Raw genomic sequence first — 14,586 nt, 5'->3', positions numbered from 1 at the left:
ACAAGTTATGGTATAAGAATATACTGGAATACTATTGTGCTATAAGAAAAGATGAGCAGTCAGACTTCAGAAAAACCTGGAAAGACTTGTATGGACTGATGCTGAGTGAAATGAGCAGAATTAGGAGAATGTTGTATACAGTAACAGCCATGTTGTATCATGACTAACTTTGATAGACTTAGTTCTTCCCAGCAATTCAAGGATCTAAGACGTCTCCAAAGGTCTCATGATGGAAAATGTTATCCACATCCAAAAAAAGAACTATGGAGTTTGAATGCAGATCGAAGCATACTATTTGCTCTTGTTTTCCTTCTTTTTTTTGTTTCCTCTTTCTTGTGGTTCCTTATATTGGTTTTAATTCTTTCTTACAAACATGACTAATGTGAGAATATGTTTAATAGGAATGTATATGTATTAGCCTATTATCAGATTGTGTGCCATCTTGGGGAGGCAGGTGAGGAAGGAGGGGGAGAAAAATTTAAAATTCAAAAGCTTATAGAAGTGATTGTTGATAATTCAAAATAAATTAATTTAAAAAAGAACAATTTATTCCAACAAATTGGCCATGAAGGTACCTGAAGCAGGTGCTGTGTGGCTCTTAGAGCTTGGTCAAACACTGAATATGCCAAGGTCATCCACTGTATCCCAGGCTACCATCAGTAGTCTTGAATTTTGTTTTGCCACTGGACTTCCATGACTCTGGAAAAGAGAGTGAGGCTGATGACTTCGTGCAACTCTTCATCACTTAAATTCCTGTGATGTCATTGGTCCTCTCTGAAATTGAAGAATGAACAACCCAAAAAGAGTACTATTGAGGAAAAAAGCTGTTTTTAAGTCACTTTTACAGGTCAGACATAAAAATTATCATTAGCATCTCCTTCCCACCTCAAATTTACCTCTAGCTATTTTCTATTTTCTAATTCATTTGCTTCATTCTCATTTGCCAATATCACACAAGTTGTGTCTCTAAACTAATGAAATCACAGATCTGAAACCATGTACATCTGAACCATGCACAGATTCCAAAAAACAAAACAAAAAGTATGAAATGCCATTTGAGCCAAGCACATTTTAACAACAATAGTCTACATTTACATAGGCCCTCTAAAACTCACAAAGTGCTATATATTCTTACTATCATTTAATCACCACAAGTACCCTATGAGGTAGGTACTGTAGGTGTTATTTGCATTTCACAGAAGGGGAACCTAATTCAGAGAAGCTAACAACTTGTTTGTGATCACACTACTGGTGTCACAGGCAGGGCTCAACACATATCTCCTGACTCTAAGTCCATTTCTCCATGCAGGTCTAGTTTCCCTACTGGTCAACTATCCATTTCATTTACTTTGTGCAGAAAGAGTCACATAGTTTGGTGAAAGATGCTTGATATTGTCTAGAGCATGTATTAAAGCCTCACACCGTGCCTAGAATTGGATGCTTAATAAATGATTGTTAGTTGATTGGATATATCTGATGGTCCATATCATAGAACTACATTATATTTCTAATGTCATCAGATATCTTATAATTAAAAGATATCAGAAAGATACATCAAAATTTCCATAGAAAGCAGTTTTTGATGTGCATACTGGCTTTGTGCATAAATATACCTTATTAGACTTCAATGTATTATTAATGAATACTGATATAGCAATTCTCTTTAATACCCTATTAATATATACATAAAGGCTACATTTCCCATAAAAACATTCTTTTATATATTACTTGTTCTCTGTTCTTTGGAAAACATAGTGAAAGCCTCACTGTTGTTAATTATGGGTTATATTGCTCTATAATATAGATGCATTTAGGAGTTTCAGCCATGGGAACAATAACAATGATCTGCATATCCAATTTGTAACTCATTCAATACTCACAAGGCCCTTGAACTTTCATTCAATAATCCAAAATATCCACTAAACTACAGTAGCACCTGATTTTCATACTGGGCAATGGTACTATTCACTGATAGCATGGGATGACTGGAAATTCCAGTCATCAAATCAAATTAAGATTTGTCAGAAAATTTACTTGGTCAAATCTCTCCACATGGCTGAAAGGATAAATCTACCAAATCTACCAAGTCATTTCACTGCATACTTATGTCAACCAGAAAGGACTGTGATGGGATAAATGTTAGAAACACTGTCCTTATATTCCAGGAGAGAAGGGACTGTTATGGGAAGGAACAATTTTCTGACCTTCCCAGATATCAGTACCTGAGACAAGACCCTGGTTGTCCTGCCTTAATAACAGCTCTGCTGATGAGGAGTTATGAAATAAATGATGAAGCTCTTACATTCAATCAACCTTTTAAAATAAAGTCTATAGAACCTTAAGGAATTACGCAGGAGATCACAGTGATGGTCAGAGAAGATACCTTTGCCAGGGGTACCTATCAATATAATGGGAAGAATATTTCCATAGTTCTAGATTGAAGAGAGCTCAGGGGACACCAGCACAACTTGTCAGAGCCTTTCCTAAGAGGTTTTCTCTATGCCTTAATAACATAGAGTGGCTAGTACATAATTAACTGATTCTTTCAACATCTTCCCTTGGCTGGGGATTGTTGGGTAGCAGTTGGCAGTGCTGAAGTCAGGATGCTTCAGAGAAGTGAACAGTGAGAATGGAGTGTGTTATACAGAAAAGACTACAGATATAGCATAAGGAGGCCTGGGTCTGAATCTTCCTCTAACTATTGACCTTTGGCCAACTGACTTAACCTGAGTCATAGTTTCCTTATATGTAAAATGAGAGGATTATAATAATGGGAGGGAATTTCAGGAGCCATCTAGTTCATACCCCACCATTAGCAAATAAGGAGACTGAGGCCCACAAGTTCACAAAGTTATTAAGTGTCAGAGATAGGATTTGAACCCTGGACCTCTCACTCTGGAGTGAATTCTCTTTCCATTGTATCGTGTTGCCTCCAACAAATGATCTTCCCACACAAATATAATTCTATTTTCTGAAGAGCCAGACATGGTAACAGTGGTCTACAGAGACATGGCCACTAGGTGACACAGTGGATAAAGTCAGAAAGTCTTCTGGGCCAGGAAGTCAGAAAGACTTCCTGAATTCAAATCTGGTCTTAGACATTTACTAGCTATGTGATCCTAGGCAAGTCATTGAACCCTATTTGTCTCAGTTTCTTCATCTGTAAAATTAGCTGGAGAAGTAAACGGCAAACCACTCCAGTATCATTGCCAAGAAAACCCCAAATGGGGTCACAAAGAGTCAGACACAACTGAAAAATGACTGAACAGAGACTTTGAGCATAACCATAAAAGAACGGTAGGATTAACTCTGTAGCACAGAGCCAGAAGCCAGGGCATCTGTATAGGGTTTATATGCTCTTCTAAATTGCTTTTCCTTTAGGGACAGTCTCAGTATAATCTACAGTATCAATGTTGCTGGGGTGCTGTGTGTTTTCATGCTCCTGATGTTAGCTGACCCAAAGCCAGGCTACGTGTACTTTAGGGGCTCTAAAGAAAAACCCTACCTCAGGTCAAGGAATACAGCCTCACCTAGAGCATTCTTTCTGATCTACTCCCCTGCCCAAAGGACATATCTATACCTGCAGCTGAGGGACTCCAGTTATGGAGATCTTGCAAATCCTAATAGACTAATGTAATATTCCAATTACGTATGGAATAGGTGTGGAAGCTTAGAATACTCTCAAGAAGAGGCCTGGTCTGAGTGAAGACTAGATCAAGATTTAGACTGTGACTGCCATGTTTAAAAAACAAAAAGGAATAACTACTGAAGACATGACAGGAATTAACAGCAAAATTTGTCCTAAAGATGTATATGTCCATGGAAAGCAGTAGTATGTCAATATAATTCTCCAATGGACCATTTGAGAGGGTCCTGGTAGACTAGTATAGTACATCATACTATGGAAGCAGTGGATGGATTAACTGTTTACTTTAGAGGAAAGGTGAGACACTGAGATTTTAACATGTTTAACTAGCACTGCTGACACAGTATGAAATTTCAGTTGTCCCAGAGACAACTGAGACTGAAAGAGCAGGCAAAAAATGCAGGCAGGACAGGACAGTTAGATTTATATATCATCTGCATAGAGATGGCAGTTGGTATAGCTGAGAATTATTCAAGGCTATTTTTTCCCATAAAAACTTTGAGACACGATGGCACTATCCCACATTTAAATGTAGCTCTAAAGTTAGGAAATGAAAGATTCAAGCTGGTAGAGGGAATGGGATAATTTATGCACAAGTTTTCTCAAGAGCAATGAATAAGAAGCAATTAGTGCTGCCAAAATCATATGGGGTTCAGGAGGTTGGGATGTTGGCATGCCAAGGTCCTCTGGTTGTGTGGTAATTGCAGTTCTTGATTGGAACCAAGCTAGATTCCCTAAGCTGGCAAACATGTCAGCTAATCCTGCTATGACATCAAAGGCTATATTTTTGGGTGAGCAATGAACAAATCCATGGTGTTATCCTGATCCCCTCTGTAGGGCCTAAGATTAAAATGAATTTTAATCAAACAGTGAATGTGCAAATTGCAAACTTTTTGCTTTTCTCCATGAAATGCCACAAGGGATAGAACTGATAGTGAGGTATTTCAAAGACAATTTTGGCACTTGAAATAAAAAGAAAACTGAATCCAAACAGACCTTTAAAAAATCCAAACTGACTATACACTGATAATATTTAAGGTAGAACTTTAGAATTCTGGATGGTACAGGGAAGTATAAGGAGATGGAAGCACAAACAGACTGAATCTAAGCTTAAATGTAGGAGAATAGGGTTTGAAGGGTGGCAGTAGGACAGAGAGAGAGAGACTGGAAAAATAGTGAGATAGGACTTTATACTTCAATAGTTTAAAGGAGCTGATCCATTCAAATTGGATGGATCTGATCCAATTTGATGGACTAATAATTTCATTAAAGTAGGCACTTCCTCCACTGGCACAGATCAAAGTCTGTCCCTACCTCATTCTATTCAATAAAATCCAGGTGCTCTCTATTACTGCTAAATTCAGAGATAACCCCTCCCCCCATTAATTATTTCAAGATCTTCTCAAGTTTGCTTTTTGTTACCTTTCTACTCTTCTTACATACTACTCCCCTCCATGTATTCTATGGGAGAGGGAGGGAATAAGCATTTACATAACACCTACTATGTGCCAGTCACTATACTAAGGTCTTTACAACTATTATCTCATTTGATCCTCAAAGTAACTCTTTGAGGTAGGTGCCCCATTTATAACTGTGAAAACTGAGGCAAAGAGAGGTTAAGTGACTGGCCCGCAGTCATGCAACTAGCAAGTATCTGAGGCTAGATGTGAACTCAAGTCTCCCTGACTTCTAGGCCTAGCTCTCTATCTTGCTGGGCCACTAGCTACTTCTACAGCCCAGATGTAGTGGGGTACTTGCTGTTCCTCACACAAGATTCTCCACCTGGAATTGCTTTGCCTTTCTACTGGCTGTCACCTATGCCTGAAATGCTTTCCTGCTTCACCTGTAGTTCTAAGAACCCTTGGCTTTCTTCAAGACTATTCAGCGAGACATTAGGAAGCCTTCTGTCATCAACCTAGCTGCTAGTGCCTTCCCTTCTAAGGTTACCTTCCACTTACTTATTTGTACCTATTTGTGTAGATGCTAACTCCCAAATTAGAATGTAAGCTCCTTGAGGGCAAGGACTCTTTTTGTTTTTTCTTTGAACACCTAGAGGTTGGCATAGAGCCTGGCATATGAGTGCTTAACAAGTGCTAATGCTGAATTATTGATTATCTCCTCCCCATACTCCTTTAAATCTTCCATCAGAGATCTATTCAATGTGCTGGGACCTTCAGGTTCTCTTGACATTTTGTCCACATGAATGGAGCATGCGGGATGTCCATCAGTTATCCCTCATTCTTACCACATGACCAGGCAAAAATAGGAAATAAGAAGAGTTATAGTAAGAGCTCATATGAACCTTATATACTGAGGAAGAAAATTCATTTATTTACCATTCAGCAAATATTCATTAAGTACCTATTATGTGCAAGTCTGTAAGACTGAAAACCTAAAAAAGGAGTGAGACACAGAATGAAAATAAAATAAATTAGAATATGAGAAATGATTTAAGGTTAGCTAGACATTAGAGAAAATATATCCCCAGTTATCAACCTAAAACCTGTGTCCAGGAATTGCAGAATATTATCTATACTTTCATTTCCATGCAGTTTTTCAGCTCCAAGTAGCACACTGGTGATTTCCTATACCCTTAATTCTTCCCCTCCTCTATTTATTTATTTTACCAATTTTGCATTACTATTAAATAATCTCTTTTTAAAATATTGCCATTTCAAGATTCTAGAATTATTCAATTGTCCTAATATCCCTTGCTTATGATGGATTATGCTCATTATAATAATTGGATTACTTTTATCAACCCTTTTATGTTTATTAACTCATCTCAAATTTCTAATTTTTTGAATTCTGATAGACAAAAAGATTTCACAACATTTGCCTTCCTTCTAATTGCTTTGAATTGGTTTTAATGACAGGGTATCAGGAATGGTGTATTTGAAGGTAAATTCCAAGAAATTGCAGGCTCCAATTTACTTTTTTTTTCTTGAATAGGGTTTCAATTCAGATTGACAATTTTCCTTGATAGGATAAAAACCTAAACCAATGATGGAGGGAGAAAAAATATAACCTACTTTTCCATATATACACTTCACCAAGTAATGTTGCAAGCAATAAATACATAAGCATTTATTTCACTAAATATCATATTGAGAATAACATGTATTTATCTAGTGCTTTGAGAGCTATACTAGATTGTTCTAGGAATATTTGCAGATGAAACTCAAAAGAGGATAAAACGAGACATGAAATGTAGCAGATCAATTGATGTTTTTAAAGAGAACTAGTCTCTTATGCTGGAATAAGTAGAAAGTCAGACTTTACATCTCTGGTACCTAAACTATGTGAAACAGTAGCAGTGATTTATGTAATTTTAACTCAGAATGACATTTAGAACATAAATTTGTAAAGAGCAGCTGAACCTAATCAAAGGTTCACAGAAGAAATACGTGTTAGGGTGACATGATTTTAAGGGCATTTCGGTAATATTTCTCAAGATATCTCTAATTGGGAATGATTCCACATCATTTGAAAAGAAGACAGAAAGCAATATTGCTCAAAGAAGAGAGGGATAACTAAGGAGGCATTGGCAATTTCTAACACATGTGCCTACTTCCTCATCTCATGACAACATCTTTGTAATAAAGTTCTGTGCACACAATAAGGGTATATTGATGAAAATATAAGAAGGAAACAGGTAGGATTTCATGGGCATTGGTTTTTTTTTGCATTCATTGTTGAGTTGTTTCAATCTTGTGCAACTTTTTGTGACCCCCATTTGGAGTTTTGTTGGCAAAGATACTGAAGTGGTTTGCCATTTCCTTCTCCAGCTCATTTTATAGATGAGGAAACTGAGGCAAACAGGATCAAGTGTCTTATCCACGGTCATACAACTAGTAAGTGTCTGAGACCATGTTTGAACTCAGGTCTTCTTGACTCCAGGCATAGCACATCATCCTCTGTTCCATCTAGCTGCCCACTGTCATCACATTTGGCTTAAAGTTGCAGATAACATAAAGTCCTATGGTGTTCAATGTTTACTGATTTTTTAAATAATATTTTACTCACTAGGACAGAGTGTCACCTTTATGGCTTCTATAAAACAAAATAACTCCTTCACATACCATATTTTACTATGTAATTGTCACAGATTTTATGCCAATTTTTTTGTAAAAAAGTGGGGTGTAACCACTATATGAAGTTTTTAAAAAAATTATGTCAGTATTACTTTAAAATCAATTATTACTAAACTGTCTTTGGTGAAAGGTTAGAATGCATGGAATATTCATGAATACACATTGAAATTGGGAAGATGCAAGTCTTACCATATCACTTGTGACTTACTCATGGGAGCTTCGCCTGCCCACCCACTCCCTTTGCGCCTATCGCTCTTCATTGGGTTGAGTGACAATATAGTTAGTACAGTAGCACTCTAAATAAACCACACAAGTCAGCTTTCAGAAATATACTGACAATGTGCATTCACTGAGAATTCTAGGCTTGTGGCTCACAATGCATGAGAGATAAATTCATATCCATATGCCACTGGAGAATATGTTTCTGCTCTGTTTACCATTTAAGCGGTGTGATGAACAGAATTATACCGCACAACAATTACACAATGAAATGTTATAAACCAATTTTTTGGACTGAAAAAACAGGGTGCAATGATTATGCAGTGGTGACAATTATGTGGTGAAATAAGGTAGCTAAAAATGAGGTAAAATTCTAGGGTGGGTCTTATTACATAGTTTATTTATAAACCAAGCAACTAACTCTCACAGAATCATAGAATTTGAGAGTTGAAAGAGATCTCAGAGATGACTTATTATAGGCCATGCCCACATAAAAATCTTTTCTATAGCATCTCAAATGAATAGTCATCCAGTCACCTCTTGAAGATCTCCAGGGATGGACATTGAGTATGCCCAGAAGCAATGTACTGTACTTTTGGACAACTCTAACTCTTAGAAAGAGTTTACCTATATCAGACCAAAATTTGTCTCCCTGAAACTTCCACCTAGTTTTAAGTTCTTCCTTCTGAGACCAAGAAATGATTTTAATTCCCTTTTTTTTAGGAGAGTCTTTTAGATACCTTATGATAGCTATCATGTTCTCCAATTAAGCCTTCTTTCTTCCATGCTAACTATTTCTAATCCATTCAACTAATCCCAGCACTGCATGATGTCCAGTTTCCTCAGCAGCCTGGCAACCCTCTTTTAGAAATACACAAGGTTGTCAATGTCTTTACTCAATGTGGTGACTATTAATGAATAAAATAGTCATAATGTGGTTTTCCAGGGAAGAGTATGGAAAAACTATTACTGAGAGCAATCTGCAATTATGCCCAGAGTTATTAAACTACCTATGCCTTTTGACCTAGCAATACCACTATTAGGTCTATTTGCGAAGATGATTAGGGAAAAAGGAAAAGAACCTCTTATGTTCTAAAATGTTTATAGCAGCTCTCTTTGTGGTGGCAAAGAAATGGAAATTTCAGGGATAACCATCAATCAGGGAATGACTGAACAATATGATGGAATTGTGATGGAATGCTACTATACTATAAGAAATGATAAGCTCAATGATCTTAAACAAACATGGAAAGACTTAAAAGAAATAATGAAGGGCAAAATGAGCATAACCAAGAGAACATTGTATACAGTAACAGCAATATTGTTTTGAGAAGTACTTTGAGCAAATAAGTTATTTTGACTTATAAATACCCAAATTAACTGTAAAGGACATATAGAGAAAGATTTTGGTGTGTGTGTGTGTGTGTGTGTGTGTGTGTGTGTGTATGTCTCTACTGGTAGCCATCTCTAGGGCAGGGTGGGGAGAGGGTAGAAATAAAGAAAAAAGAAATTTACATGATAATTTTGTTGTGTATTTGAAAGGAATAGCAAGTTAAGCATTGTATATTTGCAGTTTTATGTACAATCATCTTTTTTATTGTTCTATGCTATAGAAATACTTGTTTTATTACATTAGTATGTATTAATGTAAGAAAATAAAAGGGAAAAAAAGAAAATACTTCTCTTTCTCATTCTGTACACTGTACTACTATTAATACAGACCACGTTCACATTAACATTTTAACTGCCACGTCGAATTACTGGATCTTATTTACCTTCTAAGAAAGTTCTCACATCTCCATAGGTCAGAGATTTAGAGCTGGACGGGACCTTACAAGCCATGAATTCCGACCTGCTCCCCAACCTTACATCATTTTATGGATGAAGAAAGTGAAGCATAGAGGTAAAATTACTGGCCCAACATCACACAACTTGTGTCAGAGGAAAGGTTTGAATCTAAATCTTCTTGATGCCAAATCTAGTGCCTTGTCCTCTACTCTGTGTTGTTTCTCTCTTTTATATCTTTTTTAAAATGAGCTGACATATTCTGTGTTTTATACGATCATTTGATCTTTTTGCTACATGACTTTACCTTTACCCTTGTTAAATTTTCATTTTAGATTTGACTCATTTTTTATACTTTCAGTATCTTCATAGCACCACAGAATTTCAATTGAAAAAGGCAGTAGAGGTCAAATAGCCCAGGAATTGTCTCCTCAATATCACTGGCAAGTGATTATTCAATTATCTGAGCAAAGGCCTCCTAGCAACAGCAACACTTCCTAAAGCGAGCTCTTCCACTTTGAAGCAGATCTAATTTTTAGGAAGATTTCCTTTACTTAGATTGAACCTAAATACAACTTTCTGAAGCTTCCTCCCATTACTCTTCCTTTTGCCCTTGGGAGCAAAACAAAACAAGTATAATTAATCAGCAGCAACTTAAATCATATACAACAATAAATTCCAGATGGGTGAATTATCAAAATGTAAAAAGTTATACTATAAAAACCAAAGTAGAATCAAAGATTATATCTTTTAAAATTATTAATAAAGAATTTGTATTCAGCCATGAGATGGAAGAGATAATAAAAGATGAGAGAAAAATCTTTCAATACTCAAATACATCTGTGGTGTCATAAATTTGAGGGTTCCATCCAATGAGGCAGATCACTACTCATACATTCCTGCTCATCTTATGCAACTCATATCTGTGTCCTATCAACAGTTTGCAACAGACGGTCTCCCCACTGTTCAGGAGGCTGTTGTCATTTCTTCCATTATCACAAGGGTCCAAGTGGAGCATTTTGGCCATGTCTATCATCCCTCACACTCAATTCATGACTAACCCATCTTCTCCTTTTGCCTTACAATTGGCAGATGATATACTTTACCCCTGTTCTTCTTTTGAATTTTCATTACTTTTATGTTGTCACATTCTGAAACATATCACATGTCTTTCCATTATCCTCTCTGATGATGAATAACTTTAGTTCTTCAGAGGCAGTGGTGTTCCAAATATCCCTGCCGGGCAGAAACACTTGTAAAATGTTTGTACTGAAAAGATGAATCTTTCTGCCATGGAAATGGCATCATTAAAAAGTGCTTAGAATTCATGAAAGCCATCTAACCTAATCTCAACCTCCTTTTGAAATCTGGGGACCAGATAATTGTTCATCCTTTTTGCTTGTTCCAAACATACATACTGTTAGACAATACTTTCAATATTTTCATAGCACCACAAAGTGCCCATTCTGATACAATATGGACCATAGATATTCTTCACCCATTTGGTCTTCCCTGTGTAAATGAACAACCCAAAATCCTTCAAGTGATCACAGATCTCTTCCAGCAGCCTCTGTAATGTCTTTGGGCTAGACCCTGGATGCAATCAACATAATATAATAATCTATAAATAAGAATGGTCTCCAAAAAAATAAAGGGGTGAGAAAGAGGAATGCAATGAAAGAAGGGGGAAGGGAGAGGTAGAAAAGGGAATTTTTTTTCTTCTAAAAGAGGCACACAGGGAAGAACTATTATAATGGAGGGGAAATGGGAGGTAATGCTTGAACCTCACTCTCATGGAATTTGTACAAAGAGGAAAAAATACACACACACACACACATACATACACAGGATCTCGCAAGAGATCCTTCTTTAAGTTAGACTCTATGCTGGATCTCCTTCATCACAGCGGTGAATACTTTTGGTGAATATACTTCTCTGTTTTTCATGTTTCACCAAATGTTTATTATCCGAGGGTCATTGAACAGGATTATTTCTATCATTATAACATCCCAGGAATCCTAAATAATCTTGATGTATGAATAGAAGAGTTTGTTGTAAGAGGGGAGAGAAAAGTAAAGAACTCCTTAAAAAGTAGACTCAGACAAATGGAAAAAGAGATACAAAATCTCACTGAAGAAAATAATTCCTTAAAAATTAGAAATGGGCAAGAAGCTAATGACTTCTATGAGACATCAAAAAAATCAAAGTCAAAAGAATGAAGAATAGAAGAAAATGTGAAATATATCATCAGTAAAACAAATGATCTTGGAAAATAGATCAAGAAGAGATCATTTAAGCAAGCTATGATCAAAGAAAGAGCTTAAATATAATATTTCAAGAAATTATCAAGGAAAACTGATGGGACTTATTGGAAAAGATCCTGATAGTAGGAAAGTTTGATGGCAAAAGGAAAAGGCAACAGCAGATAAGATAGTGTCATGGAAACAATGAACATGAACATAGACAGACATTGAAACATAGTTAGAAGATAGAAAGGCCTGGCATGCTATAGTCCATGGGGTCAGAAAAAGTCAGACACGACTGAATGACTGCATGACAAATGATTGTCAACTGTGAAAGATGTGACTACTATGATCAATACAATGATCCAAGATAATTCCAAAGAACTCCTGATGAAAAAAAATGCTATCTACCTCCAGAGAGAGAATTGATGAACTCTGAGTGCAAATTGAAGCATACTTTTTTATTTATCTTGCTTTTTTGAAATATGGCTAATATAGAAATATATTTTGCATGATTTGACATGTATAATTGATATCACATTGCTTGCTTTCTCAGTTCGTGTGGGAGGGGATGTGAGGGAGGTAGAAAATTTGGAATTCAAAATTTAAAAAGAGAAGAATGTTAAAAAATCAATAAATAATAAATTAAAAACATTTGACAATCTACTTTTTAAAGGTGGTATGAGATGACACTAGCACACACATTCACACTGGGTTTTATGGCTGGCTATCAAGTGCAATATATAATAATACAGAGATGCAGCATGGTATAATTGAAAGAACATTGGACAAGGGATCAAAAGAGATCCATTCAGCTTTACATCTTGGTTCTATCATTCATTTTGAAACACTGGGCAAGTCATTTAGTCTATCTAAGCCACAGTCTCCTCATCTATAAAATGTGTTTAATAATGTATTCAATAGCTACCTCACTTTAGAAAAGTTCTAAATATGGGGGTTATTATTATCTAATTTGACCCTCACAAAACATCATGATTTAGGATACCCATCAGGTAGCTGTGGAAACTGAGGCATTCTTTCATTGTGACAAAAGTGAAACAGCTTAACTACTGGCAAAGAAACAGAATGATGTTTTATACTTAAGCAAAAAAATTCAATAAGGAGAGATAACATCACCAAAAGTGTATATCTGTCATGATCACTTTGTTGCACAGTTGAAAATAAGGAGTCTCTAGTGAACGGAACATTCTATATCTGTATATACTCTAACAAACTGTACATTTTCCATTGTGCAAAAGAAACAATTATAAGAAGCCTTAAATAGCATAAACATAATGATTCCACTAATGAAGAGGATTGAGTGTCCACAAAGCACAACAGATTGTACAGAGACAATTGAAGGATATGAAAAATGTAAACAGGTTGTAGAGATGGATCTAATGAAAACTATTGAACTAAAAATTATTCCAAAAAAACATTTTCCTGCAGAAGACAAATACAGGACATGCCACATTAAACAATGATTATACAGTATATAAGATGCATAATGTAAAATATATAGGCATTTCTTTGTATCTATTTTTCTCAGATATCTTTTTTTACAACAGTCATTAGCTTTTCAAGGAAGTATTAATTATACACCAACAATCATTTCTGAATCATGCAATGTACAACTTAAATCTCATATTATATTTTGGTCATATATTTGTATATATGTTCTTCTAAAAACACATGCACATTTGTGACTTCTGTGGACTACACATGATATAGTTTATTATATAAGTCACAACAAGTATTTGAGCAAATATGTGTGTGTGTTTTGACCTGATCACTATAATCCCCCTGTATGTTAGATGCCACTATTACACCCACAAACAGATGAAGAAACTGAGGCCTGGAGAAGTTATGCTGTTTACCCAACATCATACAGTCAGTAAATGTCTGAGGCAGGATTTGAACCTTTGTCTTCTTGACTTTACATCCAGCTGTCTAGCCTCTGTGCCATCTAGACATATTCTAAGTTATTAAGGAGAGCTAGAATTTTATAGTAGAAACAGAACTAGTCTTGGAGATAAGAAATAGGCTCAAATCCAGAATAACACTTAATAATAACTAATATTTACATAGTGCCTTAAAATATGTATATTGCTTTATATATATTATCACATTGGAATCTCACACCTACTCTAGATTCTTCTGGTTTCATTGCTTCCATTTACAGATGAGGAAATTGAGCCTGTGAAAGATGGATTGACTTATGGGATCATAGATTTTGATCTGAAAATAACTTCAAAAGAAACGTAGTCCAAACACTCTATTTTACAGATAAAGAAACTGACGCCTAAGCAGGTTATATGATTTGTCCAATGTCACACAGGCAATAACATAGTTCAAATTTGAACCCAGATACCTCTGTGTGGTAACCTAACCAGTAAAAAGTGTGAGAAGTGAGATTTAATACTTGTTCTTTCTAACTCCATGGCTAACCCTCTATTCACTCCCACACAATGCTATTTATAAGCTGTGTACCTCTGGTCAAATCCTAACCTCTCCAAGCCTCATTTTCTTTATCTGAAAAAGGATACTGATACTACATATACTTAAGAGATATTATAAGGAAAATGCTTTCTAAACTTTA

The 14,586-nt window shown here is 35.8% G+C and overlaps 1 pseudogene; it reads left to right on the top strand.

The window, feature by feature from the left end:
- The first annotated feature begins 2,985 nt into the window (after positions 1–2,985).
- LOC114050048 overlaps positions 2,986–14,586 on the top strand; it is a 30,947-nt pseudogene continuing 19,346 nt past the window's right edge.

The sequence above is a fragment of the Vombatus ursinus genome, unplaced genomic scaffold, assembly GCF_900497805.2.
Source record: "Vombatus ursinus unplaced genomic scaffold, bare-nosed wombat genome assembly UNPS02014798.1, whole genome shotgun sequence".
Lineage (NCBI taxonomy): Eukaryota > Metazoa > Chordata > Mammalia > Diprotodontia > Vombatidae > Vombatus > Vombatus ursinus.
This window is presented reverse-complemented; position numbering and strand designations above follow the sequence as displayed.